A 19,518-nucleotide genomic window follows, 5' to 3' on the forward strand; every position below is an offset into this window, starting at 1 on the left:
TAATTAACATTCTACACAATAATCATTATGGGTCCTGGACATATATATCAGCTTGGCTCTTTTATAAATTTTGCTTAATTACAGTAATAGACATAATTGCTATATACTTAACCTTTGCAATTTATAGCTTTTATTTTACTCCTATTTAAGAAATAAACTAATTATGCTACATTTTACATGGTTTTACAACGTTTCTAGTGATAAATATTTCAAACATCTATAATCATGGCATCACTAATAATTTGTTGAGACACAAACTTCCTTTTTTCTTACCTAGAATTTTAGAGAATATATGGCAAGAGGAGCACTGAGATTGTGTCTTACACGGCACAAACACCATTTTGAAAGAAGTCATTATTTACTCAATTGCTTTCAAATGCCGATCTCCTTTTATTTCACTAATCTTGTTCTTCTTGTTCTTGTTCTTGTCCTCCTCCTCCTCTTCCTCCTCCTCCTCCTCCTCTTCTTCTTTTTCTTCTTCTTCTTCTTCTTCTTCTTCTTCTTCTTCTTCTTCTTCTTCGTCTTCGTCTTCTTCTTCGTCTTCGTCTTCGTCTTCGTCTTCTGCTTCTGCTTCTGCTTCTGCTTCTGCTTCTTCTTCTGGTTATTTTTGTGGTTCTTTTTTTAAGGGAAAGGACTTTGTTTTATATACACACAGAAACCTGTGGATTATAAAGAGAACACTGTGGCTCAGTAGGTTTTGTGGTTGTATAGGACAAATCAAAACTACCATTTAAAACTACAACTTTCCTAAAATGAGTGATCATGGACTGCTCAAATGACCATAAGAGTCCCTGGAGACCCCTTTAGGGAATGTGAGATGATCAAGCTATTTTCCTAATAATATGAGTATGACATATGTCTTTTCCAAGTGTGTACAGTGAGGTTTTTCAGAGAGGATATGACAAGTAATATCACAATAGATTAAATGTAGAAGCAGAAATGAGAATGTGGATCTTTTCCATGAAGCAAGACAGTACAGAGATTTGATAAATGAAGCACAAAGCTGATTTTCTCATGTTTTTGCAAAATATAATTATATTCATTAAAATGTGTTATTTTTGTTATAGTAAATGGATTTACTTTTATTATAAAATAAATTAATACATATATATTTTAATCATTTATTAATTTTAATTTCTAATGCAGTTAATAGTCTACCTACACATAAACAAAAGTTTTCAGTCCCTCAAATTTTTAAGAACTCAAATATGTCCTGAGACCAAACATTTTGAAAACTGTTATACTGATCTACATCACCAATTATTCCTCATTGCTATCTTGAAACATATAATAGAATCATATCCTCTGTAAAAATTTTAATAATATTAATACCAATAATGATCATTGTATTAATTTCAATGTATTATATTTTATTTTTAAAGATTCTATCATTCACTTCTACATGTGGTCATTGTGAACTGTGAGAGTTCAGTGTTTGTTTTGTTTTGTTTTGTTTTGTATTAGTCAAGTTGCAGGACTTGTGGTAAAACCAGTTGTCACCGTAAATGTGTTTTCTTCTCCCTGATATCATCTAATTGCTCATGCTAAGTAATGTTGGCACTTAATATTCTAGGTTTGCTCCACAATTTATGAGCTTTACTGTCTGAAGCTATAGTAAAGGACACATCAATCAAATGGATGGGGCATGAACTCAATAGAGAAGTGAATTCTTTGTAACTGTGGGAAAAAGGAAATAAAATAAAAGATTCAGTTATCCTTTTCAACTTGGCACTCCCTCCCCTTAGCATACTCCTAATTAATGATCCCTGTTACAAGAGAACAGAGTCAAGTGGAAAACAGTGTGCAAAAGGTGAACCAGGAATTTTTAGGTTGGTCTATGAGGAGACTATAAAACCAGAGAGAAAGATGAGACAAGATAAAACTTTTGAAGACTATTTGTATAAAGTCAAGGTAGATCCTTCAGAAAATCCATCAGATCAAGTTCACTGACCATATCAGAGATTTCAATGGTTATCACTTAAATTGATTTAAGTCATGCCAGATGACAGTTCAATCTAGAAGTGAAGGATTTATGAAGTTCATTTGTGAGTAAGAATAAATGTCAATGTTTTACTCAAAGGAGAATTTCAAAGTGTTAAAACGATTCTCCACGGAATTGAGAAGAGAGATCTACTTACATTTGACCTCAGCTGGATATCACCATATGTTTACTGATGCTATTAATGGGGAAAAGATTAAACATTGAGCACAGCTTTAGGTGAATACACAGCAGACTCAGCACTGACATTGGCAAAACTCATTTTCCTGTTTTAAGAAGATTACAAAAAGATGCAAACACTAAACTATTCTTTACTAAGACAGATAACAGTTCACTGAGCTGCAATGGTTTATAATAAAGATAAGAGGAAAATAAGCTTATTTTTCAATCATTCCATTGTGATAACGTATATCTAAAATAACCAATACTGATTAACAGCAGGAACAGTGCATTATATTTTATACTGAAGTGGTAGAAAGAAACCTTACACAAAAATAGGCAATACCTACATGCAGGATCTTTTTTATGAGAAGTGGTTTTTTGCAACCTTATTTTAGTCACTTACTGAAGAAAAAGAAGACAGAGATTGTAATTAATGCTTAAAATTTTTCATTTATTCCCTTTGAACTTGAACTTGAATTTTATTTGAATTTTACATACAGAAAAAATAAATTCCACACAGACAAAAAATGTCAATCTATTGTTGAAGGCATAAGTGATTAGTCCACTTCAATGCAATGAGTGATGAAGTACTGACAGCAGTCATCACATCCAAGGTAGTTATCCTTAGTGTACTAGCCTGTCTGCAGAGTTCCTTCCTCCTTTCTCTTCCGTTCTCCCTCCCTTCCACCCCCCTCCCTCCCTCCCTTCCTTCCTTCTTTCCTTTCTTCCTTATCTCCTTTTTTTCTTTGCCAAATTCACCTGCCTAAAGCATGTTGGAGTCAGACTTTCAGGAACAATGTTAGGTACAAAGATAGAAGCTATGTGTAATATGAATTATAATATGTTCATATTTTATCTTCTTTCAGAAATAATTAGTAGAGCCTAAAAATAAATTAAGATGAATCCTTGAATCTAATTAACATTCACCTTAATCAATTCATAGATGACAATATATAAGTCTGTATGATTAGCTAGATATTATAGATGATAGAAATGTATCAAATTCAATATAACAAGGGAGAGGAAATAAGAATGGGTCTTTGCATATTATTCTTATATGTAGTATGATGTATGTTATTTCATACACTGAATGAAATCTCTTCTTCTACATCTACATGACCGTCTTACATTTCAGAATGAAAAGGCGACCAAGAAAATGGGTTGGCGCAGGAAGAGCTAAGCTACAATCCACTTGTGAGTTAACTCACTTGATGCAGTGATCCTGGATGTAGAACAATGCCTTAGATGTCCTGGAATAAAACTCTTCCTTGTAAGAAAATAGTCAAAGACTGCTACTTTCAATCTGCTGTCCAGTTTAAAACCTGAAGGAGAACCTAAAACCCAGGAATTAAGCTCACAAAATCTTGAATTGCAGAGATAAGTTTTCTGGAAACATGCTTGAAAAACCGGTTTCCTACAAAACAACAAAAGTCAGCCTTTACTCAGAAACAGGAAGTACTGAAAATGCAGAGCAGTGGCAGAGGGCTTCAGCAAAAATGCTGGAACTCAAAAATAATATTGTGTGTTATATTGTATTTTAGAAATTCTTAAAACAGAAGGACATGCTTTGGTATATGAAAATTCAGTGTGTCACCTCACTGCTCTTCCTAAAACTGAATACACACATACATACACACACACATACATTTATACACACATATCAGTGGAATTCAGGAAATGGAATTTGAGTAAGAAATCAAATAACTCCGTAACAGATAATTGTCCCATAAACATAGTAATCTTGAACATTGAGACTGGATAACCAAAACTTTGCTTTTTAATGTTATGAATATCGATATAAATGTGATTGAAAATATAATGGGGTGCTCAGATGGCTCAGTCAGTTAAGCATCTGACTTTTGATCTTGGCTCAGGTCATGATCTCACAGTTCATGACATCAAGCCTCACGTCTGCACTGTCAGTGCAGAGCCTGCTTGGGATTCTCTCTTTCCCTTGCTCTCTACCCTTTCCCCACTCACAATGCTACATGCCCAATATCTTTATCTTTGTCTCTCAAAATAAACAAACAAACAAAAAAAAACCTTTAAAAGTTTATTGAAATTATAAAATAAAAATATTTGTAATGGTATCTAAAATGAATTTCATTAATCTCTGAGATACTGAAAATTGTCCTCAGTAAGTACGCTGTTCTACATGGGTTAATATTTCCCTTCACAAGCATTTATTTTTGATGTCCACAAGCACTACCTACTCCAGGACACTCACTTTAAAATAAACATCTAACATGAAACCTGGGTGGCTTAGTCAGTTAAGTGTTCAACTTCAGCTCAGGTCATGATCTCAGGATCGTGGGTTCAAGCCCTGCATCAGGCTCTGTGCTGACAGCTCAGAGCCTGGAACCTGCTTCAGATTCTGTGTCTCCCTCACCCTCTGCCCTTCCCCTGCTCACTTTCTGTCTTTCTCTCTCTCGCTCGCTCTCAAAAATAAACAAACATTAAAACAAAATTTAAAAAAATAAACTAAAATTAGCATCTATCTGATTGGGAGACCACTGAGATAGGTCCCAAATTTATGTGAGACTGAAATTTACATAAAGATTTTATCAATTCTTAGTTGAGATTTAATATTTCCTGTCATTCATTGCTGAGCTGGTCCTTCTGCTGAGTTTTTAAGGTGATATCTCCAAGCAAACACTTGGCTTTTTCCATCCTCATATACTTTACAGGCTTTAAAACAGAAACTTAGAGTCACTAAAGAGTGGAAAGAGTCCTCTGAGAGCCAGAGTTCACTTCACTCTATGGATTGCTGCTTTCATTCAGTTTTTGGCATATAATGATTTTCTTTGCTTTCTTCTTAACTAAGAGATACATTTTAAAATAGATTTTTTAAATGTTTATTTATTTTTGAGAGACAGAGAGAGACCAAGTGGGGGAGTGACAGAGGGAGAGGGAGACAAAGAACCAAGAGCAGAGTCCAGGCTCTGAGCTGTCAGCAGAGAGCCTGACGCGGGTCTTGAACCCACTAACCATGAGATCACGACCTGAGCCAAAGTCGGACGCTTAACCAACTGAGCAACCCAGGTGCCCCAAAAATAGATTTTTAGTATTATGTACAGAATTAAAGTTGCTTTATATTATTCCTTTGGGGAAGTTAGGATTGGTGTATTTGTCAGTCTCCATCTTGCATTATTTCCTTGCTTGTATAGTATGATTCCTCTGTAAATGATGATGATTGATATGTTGATGGCACCTCCGCGCTAAAGGAAATCCAGAAACCTCTGGGTTTGTGCAGAAAGGATTAGCCAAACTTATTCTCTTCCACAGCAACTTAAAAAAAATTAAACGACAGAAAAAATTAGGCGATAATTGTTAGAAGCTCCAGCTAAAAGGTCATGACTAGTGTCTGGACTGGAGAGTCCAACTTGGGAGAATGAACTAAAAAAACAGCCAAACAAGCTAATTGGTAGCAAAAAGAATTAGATATGCGAGGCATAACTGAGAGAAAGCATTCCCAGCATTTTGAGTTGGCCAGATTTGTGTTACATCTGGAGCCACATTCTAAACTCAATTCAGTAAAGCACTAACCTGTTGATATCAACAAATAATATAAGTGAATCCTGTACCATGTAATATTCTAAGTGGTTCACAAGGATTAACTCATTTTATCTCCCGAAAGACCTTGAGAGATTGATGCTACAATTATCCTCATCTAAATATGGGAAAACCAAGGCATAGAAAGATTAAATAAACTTTGTTGAGGCCACACATTTAACAAATGGTGCCACCATGAATCCAATCTATGCAATCTTTTTGGAAAATCTACACTCTTAACCACTGCTATACTGACATCTGTATTACCATTCCTGTTTTTGCGGTTCAAAGAGAGTCCTTTATGATTTCTTGTGTGTCTTTACAGTAAACACTCTTTTCCTTGTGCTAGCTTAAGTGTGCTTTTTCTCACAAACAAGTCTGCCTCAAAACATTCTTATGTGTTGCCATAACAACTGAGCTTTCTCCCAGCAAAGTGTACACTCAATGGCATTATACTGCTATTCTGCTTCTTTGCAGCCACCAGAAATTTCTGAGGCACGAAGGCCGTGTTTAGGCCAAGGTTTACATCATATCTGAGTGACCATAAAAATGTTTATCACATAATATACCTTTTTAAAACTGCTGAGCGAAATAAAACAAATGTTACTGAGATGTTGAACAATGCATAGAGGAAGAGGAGAAAACAAACATTCCAGCCTACTAAATATAGGTCAGGCTATATCCTATATATTTCACTAATAATTTGATTCAACAATTGTTTCTTGAACACCTACCTTGAAGCAGTCATTACATTTACCACAGAATAAATAACACTGAGCAAGAGTGAGGCCTTTCCTATGTCCACTGAACTCTGATTCTAGCAATGGAGAAACAGATAATTAAACCATTGCAATAAATCACACCAAGTATCTGATAAGCAAAGTTTAATGTCCTGAGAAAGGCATAGAAAGGAATCACGATAGCCAAGCAGAAAGTTACCAGAGAAAGAAGACTTACAGCCTAAAATACAAGTAGGTTTTAGCTGTAGAACAAGTGGGGAGAAAACAGTTCAAGGTACTAAATAAAATGTGCAAAAGCTTCAAGACTGACACGTCCATGGAATCAAATATGAATTTAGTCAATATGCCTGTTTTTTGGATAATCAGGATCTTTTTAGGGTCTGCACAATACCTGATGACCCATTTCTTAGCCCTTGTTCTGTAACTCTAGCTTCTATAGTCATAGAATATAATAGAAAACAGAATCTTAGGGTTGTTCTCATAGAGTTCTCCACACCATGGGAGTTAGCAATGCCCCAGAACAAATTCCACTCATAGAAATACTTTTTCACAAAGATTCTGTGAGCATTAAAATTACATTCCAAAAGCATCTTTCTCCATCCCTCTTCATCATTTATTGCAGCCACATTTGACATAGAAGAGGAGGATTGAATGATCACTATTAGGAAGGCTTACAACCAGGGCACCTGGGTGGCTCAGTTGGGTAAGCGTCCGACTTCCGCTCAGGTCATGATCTCATGGTTCATGGGTTCAAGCCCCCGCATCGGGCTCTGTGCTGACAGCTAGCTCAGAGCCTGGAGTCTGTTTCAGATTCTGTGTCTCCCTCTCTCTCTCTGACCCTCCCCTGTTCCTGCTGTCTCTCTCTCTCTCTCAGAAATAAATAAAACACTAAAAGAAAAAGGAGGGCTTACAACCTTCATTTTTTTGTCTTTATATGATCTCCAATTACCTCTTTTGAGAATGAAAAAAAAAATGCAGCTCTAACATCTTTCATTTGGGAGTTGGTATGATACCAAGAGCTAAGCCAGGGCATTCTCTTTTTCGACACAATTTTACAGACCACATTATCAGAGGAGGCAACTCTGTGACCAAGAAGCAGGGAGACTCCTCTATAACTTTCATGGAGCACAGATCAAAACAAGAAACTGTGCACACCAAAAAACAACTAACCATCCATCTCCTCTTGCACCTTAGTGAATGCTGTTTCTCCACTAGTCATGGCTTTACATTTTGGCCATCAATCCCCTCTCTCGGTTAAAAAAAAAATAAGATACCCAATTATAGAATTATTCCTACTTTCTGTGAGCAATCAGTTCAGAGGAAACCTTTGCTTCTTTCAACCCTTGCAAAAAAACACTCAAAACTTTAACAAAATCCACTTCCCACTTTGTTACAAAGAAATCTTTCTTGCTGTACTATAGATATGTTCCTGGTGGTCTTTGGCTAAGCATTTTATTTGTTTACTCTGCATTTTATGAACTTCAGGATTTGCTGGTAAACATGGAAAAATGTAAACTTTATGTGGCAGGTGGGCCCTTGAGTCAAATATAAAAAAATTCTGAGTTTATTGTTTTTCCCCCATAACTTCATTTGTAAAACCTTATAAATGAATCTGTAGACATGTTTTCTTAAAGGAGTTTCATTTTTTACTCAGTTATCAGGGAAGGAATAAACCTAACTGTAGGCAAAAGACAAAGGGAAAAACTTTGCTTCAGATTTTAGACAGCTTTATAATGGATAGTGTAATTAAACAGGTTGGAATGAAGTAGATGTATGGAAATAGTACTTGGAGTTAAGCCTGAAGAAGTAAACAGAAATAACCTCATTAGAAACCTTGTAAACTACATTGTGGTGTTTACACATTATTCTATAGACAATGCAAAACAACTGAGCAATATTAAGCTGGGGAAAGACATGATGAGGTTCACATTTTTGAAGTATCTCTTTGGGGCCAGTATCCATAATGGAATGTTGGAGAAATGAAGGTAATTAAGAGGCAGCTGGGGTAATATAGTTGAGAAATGCTCATGCTTATGCCCAGACAGTGAGAGATGCAAGGGAGAGGATTGATGGATGTTGAGATGGAGGAATGCTAGGACTGGATAAGTGTTGGCTGGGGAAGGGTGCAAGAATAAAGGATCGCATTCAGAGTCATATATTAAGGAATAAGAAAGATAATACTAAACCGTATTCTGTGGGGGATGGAGAGAAGAAGATTTGGAGATAGAGTTCAGATTTAGATATAGGAATTGAAGTATCCAAGGCACTGTGAGAAGGATGTACCTAAGAGTAAATTGAGTATATGTGTCAAGAGCTCAGCAGAGAAGTCTGACATGAAGGTAAAGATTTGGGAACTAGCAGCACAAAGCAGCCCAGGGAAAGGGCTTAGACACATACCATGAGATCTAATGCTGCAAGGCATGATGAAGAAATACGTGTGCAAGGGCACTTGTGGGGATGAGCACTGGGTGTTATATGGAAACCAACTTGACAATAAACTATTAAAACATAAAAAAAGAAATATGTGTTCAGGGGCACATGACTCAGGTGGTTGAGCATCCAACTATTGATTTTGGCTCAGGTCATGATTCCAGGGGTGTTAGAAGGCTACGGGTGGAGCCTGGTTAAGATTCTCTCTCTCTCGTTCGTGGGTTCGAGCCCCGCGTCGGGCTCTGTGCTGATTGCCAGCTCAGAGCCTGGAGCCAATTTCAGAGTCTGTGTTTCCCTCTCTCTCTGACCCTTCCCTGCTCACGCTGTCTCTCTCTCTCTCCTAGAAATAAATAAAAAATATTAAAAAAATATATATTTAAAAAAAAAAAGATTCTCTCTCTCTCTCTCGTCTTCCTCTGCCACTCCCATTTGTTCTGTCTCTAAAAACTAAGATAATAATAGAAAAATAAAAATAAAATAAATATGTATGCATAAACTCAGTCCCCATATAAGTACATAGGAAGTAGAAGAAACAAAAGGGTATGCTTTTCCAGGAGACTAAAAATATATACCAGCTACATGCAACCTCGGAGAAGACAAAAAGAGCCAAGGGGAAGGATAGGGTAGATTTTAGGGTACAGCTCTGGAGAATGTTGACATTTTCATAACAGGTTGAGAAAAAGAAACATGGGACTTGGGTAGCATCATGAGCATGTGATGCCACAGAAAACAATGGAGGATAATATTTCAAGGAAAAAGAAATATCAGTAGTGTGTAATGCTGGAGTCTTGTTAAACAAGTTAAGGGTTTAAAAGGTTAAGCTGACATCAGTAAGAACAATGTGGGTTGAGCTGACTCTGATAAAGAAGGGCTTCTGAGAAGTAGTATGGCTAGAATCTGGTATTCAATGGATTGAGGGCATGGGGACAAAAAGACATAAAAACAGCAAAATTTTGCAAACCACTCAATTTTTTTGTTTTGTTTTGTTTTCTTTCTGGAGAGGGAGAGAGAGCATGAGTTGGGGGGCGTGACACGGGGGGGAGAGAGAGAGAGAGAGAGAGAGAGAGAGAGAGAGAGAATCTTAACTAGGCTCCACACTCAGGACATAGACCACTGAAGGGCTCGATCCCACAACCTGGGGTCATGACCTGAGCTGAAATCAAGAATCCAATGCTCAACCACTGAGCTACTCAGGCACCCCTCTCGATGTAATTTTGAATAATAGTATATAGTATATATTAATCTAGAGAGATCATGAATGCTTATGATACATATTTGAATAATAATAATATATGCAGATACAACATATATATAGTATAATATACACTATAACGTACATATGAGGATGATAGATAATAGTTCTTTCTCCATTCTTAGAACATATTCTAATTTCCTCTCATGTATGCTTACTGTTAATAAGTCCTCTGTCAGACAGCCAATTTCCATTCATTTTTAAAAGAAATTTCTTTTATTTCTGAATTACTTGCAGATATTTGATAGTAATGCATTTTCATAGTTTTACAATGTAACTGGTTATGGAAATAGCTTTACAAATTCTGTACTCATGTTACATATTGTGGATATCATGTCTTTCATCAGGTTAAAAAAAGTTCACTCATTATTTCTTTGAAAGTTACCTGTATTCCCTTTGCTTTTGTTCTTTCTAGAATTTTTATTGGACATACATGGATTTTTAAATTCTCTACTCCATGTCTCTTAAGCTTTTTTCCATATATTCCAAAGTTATTACACAGTGTTGCATTTGAAGCTAATTGTCAGCTATACTAATTCTCTTAGTCATATCTAATCTGTTGTTTAAACCACTCACTGATTTTATTACTTCAATTACTATTTTTAATATCAAGAAGTTTTAATTTTCTTTTCAAATTGCCCTTTTAAAAAATACTGTCTTGTTTTCTTCTTAGGTCTTACAATTTTGTCTTTATTATTATAAATATATTTATTTTATAGTGTTCTTTAATTATTCCATTATCTGAAATCCATATTCGTTCATTATATGCAATGTTTATTGCTCATGGAAGATTATTTTTGGTTATTTTATGATTCAACATCATCTTTTTGAATCTTATGTAACCTGGATTGAGGGTGTATCTGTCCAAATCAATTTTACATTCACTTTTGCCAAGTGTCAAAGATTCTTTCTGCCTTAGGACTACTTTATGTGTTATTTATTCAGTGTAGAGTTTCCTGAGCAAGTCAGTAATATATATTCACATCACAGAATGAGGCCATAACTGTGATTCTGAAATTTCAAGCAGCTCAAGTTAAGAAAGACATGTTCCTGTTACATCTGACTCCTCCAGGATTCTGATTTGTTTCTAGACTACCTTTTATGGTGGGTATATTTAGCTTTATATATAGAATTCAATTACAATTCCCTATCAGTATCACTTCGGTTGCTTGAAAGCTACCTTACTTTCTTCTGTGTTTATAGACGTAATAGTTCATCCAATATATTTTTTAAATGCTTATTTATTTTGAGAGAGAGAGTGAGGGAGGGACAGAGAGACAGAGTGAGAGAAAATCCTAAGCAGTCTTCACATTCAGCATGACGCTCAACGTGGGGCTCAATTCCATGAGTGCAAGTTCATGACCTGAGCCAAAATGAAAAGTCAGGTGCTTAACTGACTGAGCCACCCAGGTGCCCTTCTTCCAATATATTTAAACTATTTTTGATAAGACCATTGTGGGTTGTGTAATTCATGAAAAAAAATAGAGTTCTAATGATTTAATTGTTAAACTTGACTTTTCTCATCCAATGCTTAATAATTTATTGCAACTTTGTGAGAAAATCAGTGTCGTGTCTACCCTTGCTTATAGAGCCTTCAATGAAATTTGTTTCTTTACCTATACATATTTGTGTTCTGAACCTCTAAGATCCTTTGGAATGGAGGCAGACCAGAAGAGGTGGAAGGTATAACATCTTCTGAGTTGAGGCCTGCCATGAGATGGTTAACAACCATTATGCTAAAGAATAGAGAGATTTTCCGTCCTTGGCAATCACTATGTTCGTAAGAGTTCTTTCTCCTCTCCAGGTACTGAAGCAAACTCAGTCCACCACTGAAGTTCTCCTCCAGGCCTCCAAAGGTCAATAAGATTGAGCCAACCACCTAGAACCTCAAGCAGAATTTGAAAAAGTATGGTTTTTCTCAAGATTATTCATAAACTGAATTATGGAGTTTATTTTTGGGGAGGAAACTATGAAACAGAGAGATTCAGTTCTGTTTAATCTGCTATTTCTACAGAACCTAAAGATTTTAATAAAAAATAATTTGATCATTTGATATTTTGGCTTTAGTAGACAGAGGCTACCAGAGTCAATGCCCACTACTGAAGAAAGTGTTATCTTCAAAATGAAACTTAGACACACGTGAAAAATACACTTAAAAATGACTATATATTACTGCGTTCATATACTGGAAATGAGAATATAGTACAAGTTAAATATTATTGCAAGAAACAGAACCCCAGTGGCATGATGCCATACTATTTTGTACTACAGGAATGCTATCGCCAAGAACTCAACAATATTGTCCAAGAACAAGTTGGTGGATAAATATTTTGTAGAAATGCTCCAGAATTCTCTTCTGAGCCAAGGTTGCTTGCCAGTTCTCTCTATTATATAGAAAGTGAGATGACAGTGCAAAGCAGGCTTACTGTCAGATCTTCAGCATTCATGAACCGTGTGATACAGTTTAATTGTCTCCATCATAGTCATTCAATACCATCCATCTTTTGCCCAGCTGCTTTTCCACTAAAAGCACTGAACAGGCCGTTTTAGTATATTCTGTTTGGATTAAACCCTGGGAGCATTGTATACTATCATTAAAAAAGAAATCTAATTGTTTGAATGTTAACAAATATAAATAAAATTAAGATAAAAAGACCAACACTTTTTTGAAGTTACTAAGGGTTTTCATTGATTTCTATTAATGAGCAGCAAGTCCGTCTTTCTCCCTTTCCACTCCATTTAATCAGTTAGAAAAGGCAGGCCTGCTTATTTTCAAAATCCTCATTTCCCAACAGTAAATTGAAAGCCCAGAAAACAATTATGGAAGAAATGGCAAAGCAGAATGCAATAGTCACTCATGCTATTTAAAGTTTTCCTGAACATCCATTTTCAATTGCTTCTTTCTCATTTAAATGCTTTATACATATCCGCTCAAGATACAAGCATCTAGAAGTTGAAAAATCGTTTTTAGTAATATAGAAATATCTCTTTAAAATACCATAACTGAAGATCAGAGTTCCAGAGAGTACATAAATGTATTTTTTTTCTTTTTTAGTCTTCCAATTTTACAATCTAGTGTTTGGATCAAAAATAAAGATAACTTATATCGTTTTGAACTGTAAGAACAGTAAATCAATTTTAGTCTGTAGTTAGTGTTTCATGTCTCTAAAGAGAATTTTCAGCAACTGTTTCACCATTAGGGTGACTAAGGAGAATTTTGTAATGAAAGTAGTTGAAAAAAATTAAGTCATCCCTATTTAATCATATTTCAGCTTTATTTTGTGAAAGATTTGTTTTGTTTGTTTTAAATCAGGACACAGCTGACAAAGACCATAATAATGCCTTTCAGAGAAGTGATGATGCATTCTCGTGTTGCCATTTCTGTTTTAGTATCAATGAAGATACAGGCTCCGCAGTAGAAAAGCAATTGTCTCCTTAAGAGCTAAATCTTGTCTGTGCACAGCATTAGCAATAGCCCCAAGGCAACAATGAAGATGTTTTCCAAGTATTGCTTGGGAATTTGTCAGTGATTATCATTGACATTAATGGGAGTTCTATAGGCAGTTTTACTGCCATCACTTTGAAATGTGTAAGTGAGGGTTTCAGCAAGAGTGCTTTTTGCAAAGCTTTCTTCTACAGATTCATGAAGGAATACTTGACACTGTGTATGTGTCTAAAGATGTTGAAACAATTGTGTGATCTGATGAATACAGTCAATCATCAATTTAAGTAACCACATTAATTGCACTAGTTACTTCAGTAAATACTAGTAGGTATTTTATGCTCCTTCATTTTCAACTATTTCGAAGGATACTGCATTTGAGGTCCATACTAATTAATACGTTTCTGAAAGAACTGATCTACTTGCACCATGTAACTGGATGTAACACTCCAAAATGCAGTATCAAAATGTCTATTGGTTTTTATAGTGTTGAGTCTTGATATTTGTCACCCATTGACTGATTTATAGTGTCCAGCACTACAATAGACCCTCAGAATATAATGTTTGGTGCAAAGTCATGGAATTTACTACTACTTGTGGGAAATCAAATAGCTATATCTTGGGTTAGGAGATTACAGGGAACCCATCAAAAAGCAGAGCACTGCTTTCTGGCCTTGCTGAAAACAGTGGGCCATGCTTTGCTTCTCTGATTAATGTATATTTAGGGGACACACTACACCATTACTAGGGGACACACTACACTTCGCTTATCTAGTTAATGTATATCTAAGGCTTAGGTCCTGCTTATGCTCATAAAGTCCTTATACCGTGTTAGCACATGGAATATTTTATCCTGTCTTAGCTTGTTTTTTGGCATATTTTCAATACATGCTTACTGGCACGTAGCCCACTGACCTATTGCACATTGTTTTCCTGTATGCATGCTCAGTATGTATGGGAGCTTGAGAGCAGCTCGGAGAGACTTCCTTAGCCTCTCCCTCACCTCTCTTGACTTGCATGGAGTCTTGAGTAATTCTTTCTGCCATCCTCAGCTTTGCTGGACAAAGCCCAAAAGCCAAACCCACAATTACTGTTAGTAATAGTCATCAAATACAACACAAACACTGGTAAAATCACAATGTGAAAAGCACTATATGAGATTCAGGGACAGTAAAAGGAATAATAGAAACATCCATGAAAGCTCTGGAAAAAAAATGGTATTTGAACTGAGTTTTAAAAGATGAGTAGGTATTACTATGGTAATAATGGGATAAGTAAAACATTTTAAGAGAAGGAATATAATGTGGGGGGGAAAAGTCTCGTGATAGTAGGAGTTACAGAAAATACTTGGGATTAAAGGAAAGCCCTGCAACTAATGGAGCGTGCAGAGGTGAAGCATAGCACATAGAGAGGCTACAAAAGTAACAGAGACCAGGCTGCAGAGATTTTAAGTTAATGCTAAGAAATTTAATTGTTATTACTGTGATAGTTATCATTTGCTAACTCAATCTCAGTGGCTTAAGAAAGAGACTCTTTGCTAATGAGGCATTCGGGAGCCTCTGAGTCAGGGTCTCTTCTAAAGGCACAGACAGGATGTCATCAAGGGCTTTGGTCAGATAAATGTTTTGTGAGGACAGAAGGAGCTCCTGTTGATGTGGCCCACTGTGGCACTTCCTGGCCACATGACCTTTCCCAGAAGCTGCTTGTACATCCTCATGACATGGCTGCTCACTTCCCTCAAGCAAGCCACCCAAGAGAGATGAAATGGAAAGTGCCAATGACTCTTGTGATCTAGTCTTCAAATTTGCACATTGTCATTTGTGTTTTATTTTATCCTTAGAAGTGATTCACTAAGTTTAGACCCATTCATGAGGAGAGGAATTAGGCTCTACTCCTTGACGAGGAAGGCATAGCAGACAGATTGTGGGCATGTTTTAAGACACCACCTCACATATATCTACCTGTTGAAGAAGAAGAATGGTATGATCAGGTTTGCATTTATAAAAGGTTAATCCTGCAGCTCTATGGACAACACATTTGAGTCATAGATGATGACATATAACAAAAAGTAAGCTGTTGCAATAGCCCAAGTTCATTGAGAGTAGTTTGGTTTAAAGTGGAGGTAGAAAATATGGAGATAACATTTTGGAGGTAAATTGATATTATGTTGGAATGCTTAGATGGAAAGACAAAAGGAGTTGTCGTGAATGACTCCAAGGTTTATAGATTGTTTAAATTCATAGTTGGTGATGCCATTACCTGTGATGGAAAGCCACAGAAAATAACCAGCTTAAGGTCAACACAGAGAAAGTTATAGGGTGGGAAGATCAAGAATGCAGATGGCTGTGATATGCTTGAGATGTGACTAAAAAATTAACTGTATGAGTCGGAACTCAAAAAACATATTGCCAATGTACAAATATTTTAACGTTTAGAAATATAAACCTGTGAGTCCATACAGGTGACAGTTAAGGCTACAATTTGCATGAGGTCATCAAGGTAAGATGGAGAACTCTAAAAGGAAAGTGACTAGAACTGAGCATAAACAGTATATAGATTGATTTTGAAAAGTCATAACAAGACTTAGAGATTATGCACTCTAATTTACTCTTTTCTTTATGAAACAAATACTGAGCAATTATTATATGCTAAGCACTATAGCATACCAGTGGTCAATGTTTGACAGTTGCTGTCAATGCTTGACAGCAATGAGCAACATAGGGATGTCTTCCCTCATCTTCATACCTCTTAATTTAATGGAACATATGCAGATAACAAAACTTTCTAATATAAATATAATGTAAAACATGTTAAAATTGAGGTTAGAAGAGGTTGTCGTAAGAGAAAATAGATGAGATACTTAATTTCTTTTATCTTTTTTTAAAATGTTTATTTATTTTTGAGAGAGAAAGAGAGAGAATGAGTTGGGGAGGAGCAGAGAGAGAGGAAGACAGAGGATCCAAAGCAGGCTCTGAGCCAACAGCAAAGGCCCCATGAGGGGCGCCAACTCAGGAACCATGAGATCATGAGCTGAGCCAAAGTTTGACACTTGACCAACTGAGCCACCCAGGTGCCCCAAGATTAGAAACTTAATTTTACCTTTGGTGTCAGCAAAAAAAAAGATTTAGAGGGTGCAAAGAGAAATTGGAATAAGCATCAGAGATTGAAGTGCTGAGACAGAAATCATGCTAAGTATTGTGGTGGGAATCTGTTGTTTCCTACAAGCGCTCCCTTTATTCTTTTAGAAATCAGGAGATGATCCTTCCTATGTAATGGTTCTAATGAAGATTGACAGTCATTGTTTTCTGCCTGTGTGAATCACAAAAACAGGCATCTGAGATGGGGCTATCAAATTAGAATACTGTCCCAGTGCCTTCAATCTAGAACTTGGACTGGAAGGGAAGCACCTTGCTGGTGGAATAGCAAGGGAACAATTGGATCCAGTCTCTCTTGCTGTGTGAGGAAAAATAAAGTCTTTATATAAAAGGGAAAACAAACGTCACGAAAGGGAGGGACGGAGAAGAAGCACTTGAGTGAGAAAGGAAGGGTGAGGGTGAACACAAGGTTTACAACCATATCCCTTAGAGAGACTGAGGAATTACTGCAGTCTTGATGAAGGATTACTAGTACTAATGGAAAGAGAGGTTTGACATTATTGACTATTATCAATGTTAGTTACTTTTCAAGTAATAAAAAGGTTGAAATTATGTGCATATAATATATATATATAAATCTTTATCTACATAGACATATATGGATATTAGCAAAGAGACAGTAGAGATGACATAGGAAAGAGTATGTACAGTGAGCATATGCACAGAGAGAGCACCTTCAATAATCAGCTGCAAACTCAAGGAGAGGAGCAAGCCAGGAGTTGGAGGGATCAGAAAGCCCAGGGTGGGTACTGTTTGATTCAGAGAGTCAAGTACGTGTAAATACTGATTATTGTAACTGGTACATGAAGCTGATTTATGAGATTTCAGGGACAATTGGTCGCGGAAGCATGAATCTTTAAAGGAAAGAGGGAAACTGACTTCCTTTGCTGTTAATTACAAAGAAGAAATCTTTGAGCAAGGCAAATTTACAGGTTTGACAAAAGAAAGTTTTGCAGTACACATAACAAATAAACAAACTGCCTCTTGTACCTTCTCAGCCTAAAATATCTTTAGTGGCAGCTGGTTTACAATGAGAACTTATTGCCTGGTGTGCTGCCTCTGATTTCTGTCGGATCTCGTTTCACGTTTCCCTATTGGCTTAAAATTCTAACTTCATATACAGATGTATCTTTAACATTAGCTTGTTCTTTGTTCTGTTTATCTTCTTGTAGAAGATACAGATATCATTTTGTACCATCTGGCCACAGACACTCTTTGTGAGAACTTTTATGGATATATAATGTGCATACACATACATACACACACATTTTACATCTGTGAAATATAACTATAAATTTCTTACTTAAAAAGAAAAAAACAGCTGCTTATTTATATGTGAAATGTTTCACATTTCATACCCTCTTAGAAATGGCACCTTTTTTCATACCATTTCTTAAAATGCAAAATTTTGGTTGCATTCTGTTTTCCTTGTTGCAAGTTAAAAACATTTGATAAGTGCTTCAGATAAATTTGTGTATGAAATTTTGTTTTAGCCAATTTTATGATGGAAAAGTTAGAGACATGCTATCTGATATCATCTGTGAAACGAGGGTGGGAAGTCATTTACTGTGGAGTAAAGGTTTAGAGATTTTAAAAAGTGACACATATTTTAAAACAAAACAACAACAACAACAACAATTGCCCTGGAAAAGTGAACTGACCAGAGAAGTTGAGAGAGATGGCAGAGGAGCATAGAGATCTACCTGATACTAAAGATCATAAATGTATTGTAGTTATAACCTTGTGCTATTCTGCTACCCAAGGTCTTAAAACTGCAATTATGCAAGCCATGCTCTATGGAAATCTTTAGAAGTCTATATACATGGTAAGCTATTCTTATGTCTAACTAGAATGGTCCTACGGGGATAGCACCACATTTTCTTTTGTTCTTTCTTGGATAGAGGATAATATATGTCCACTTGCCTCTCATTAAGGGATTGAAAAATGCTTTTTAGTGTTGTTGTTTTTTAACTTACTTGAGAGCGAGAGCACAAGTGGGGGGCAGGGGTTGGGGAGCAGAGAGAGAAGGGGACAGAGGATCTGAAATGGGGTCTGCACTGACAGCAGAGGGCCTGCCGCAGGGCTCAAACCCATGAACCATGAGATCATGACCTGAGATGAAGTTGGACACTTAACCAACTGAGCCACCAGTCACCTTCTCAGTGATGGATTTTATTTGTAGCTAAAGAATAGAATTGTGAGACTCAGAATTTTTTTCTGAAGATAAAATATATTGATTTTTAACTCTTTTTTATTCTTTGCCCTTTCTTTTAATCTCAGTCTCAAAGCGTTGCTAGGTAATTTAAAAGACAAAATTAAATTAACTGGTTTTCCATAAAAAGCTGCTGCTGCTGCTACAGCTGCTTCTGCTTCTGCTGCTGCTGCTACTGCTGCTGCTGCTTCTGCTGCTGCTGCTGCTGCTGCTGCTGCTGCTGCTGCTTCTTCTTCTTCTTCTCCTCCTCCTCCTCCTCCTCCACCTCCTCCTCCTCCACCTCCTCCACCTTCTTTTCCTTCTCCTTCTTCCTACCTCTCCCCCTCTCTCTCCCCTTCCCCTTCTTCTTCCCCTTCCTCCTCCTCCTCCTCCTCCTTCTCTTCCTCTTCTTCTTTGTCATTGTCGTCATCATTGTCATCTTCGTCGTCATCTTCATAGCTGTGTCATTTTCTTTTCCATTTTACTGTCTATGAACATAAGTTTTGGAGGCTTTCACTTAAACACACCAGAAATACAGTGTCAGATCGTATCAGAATGAAATTCTTGAGGATATGACAGACATATTACTATAAAA

Source organism: Hyaena hyaena, unplaced genomic scaffold (genome assembly GCF_003009895.1).
Source record: "Hyaena hyaena isolate Hyena2069 unplaced genomic scaffold, ASM300989v1 scaffold_356, whole genome shotgun sequence".
NCBI classification, from domain to species: Eukaryota; Metazoa; Chordata; class Mammalia; order Carnivora; family Hyaenidae; genus Hyaena; species Hyaena hyaena.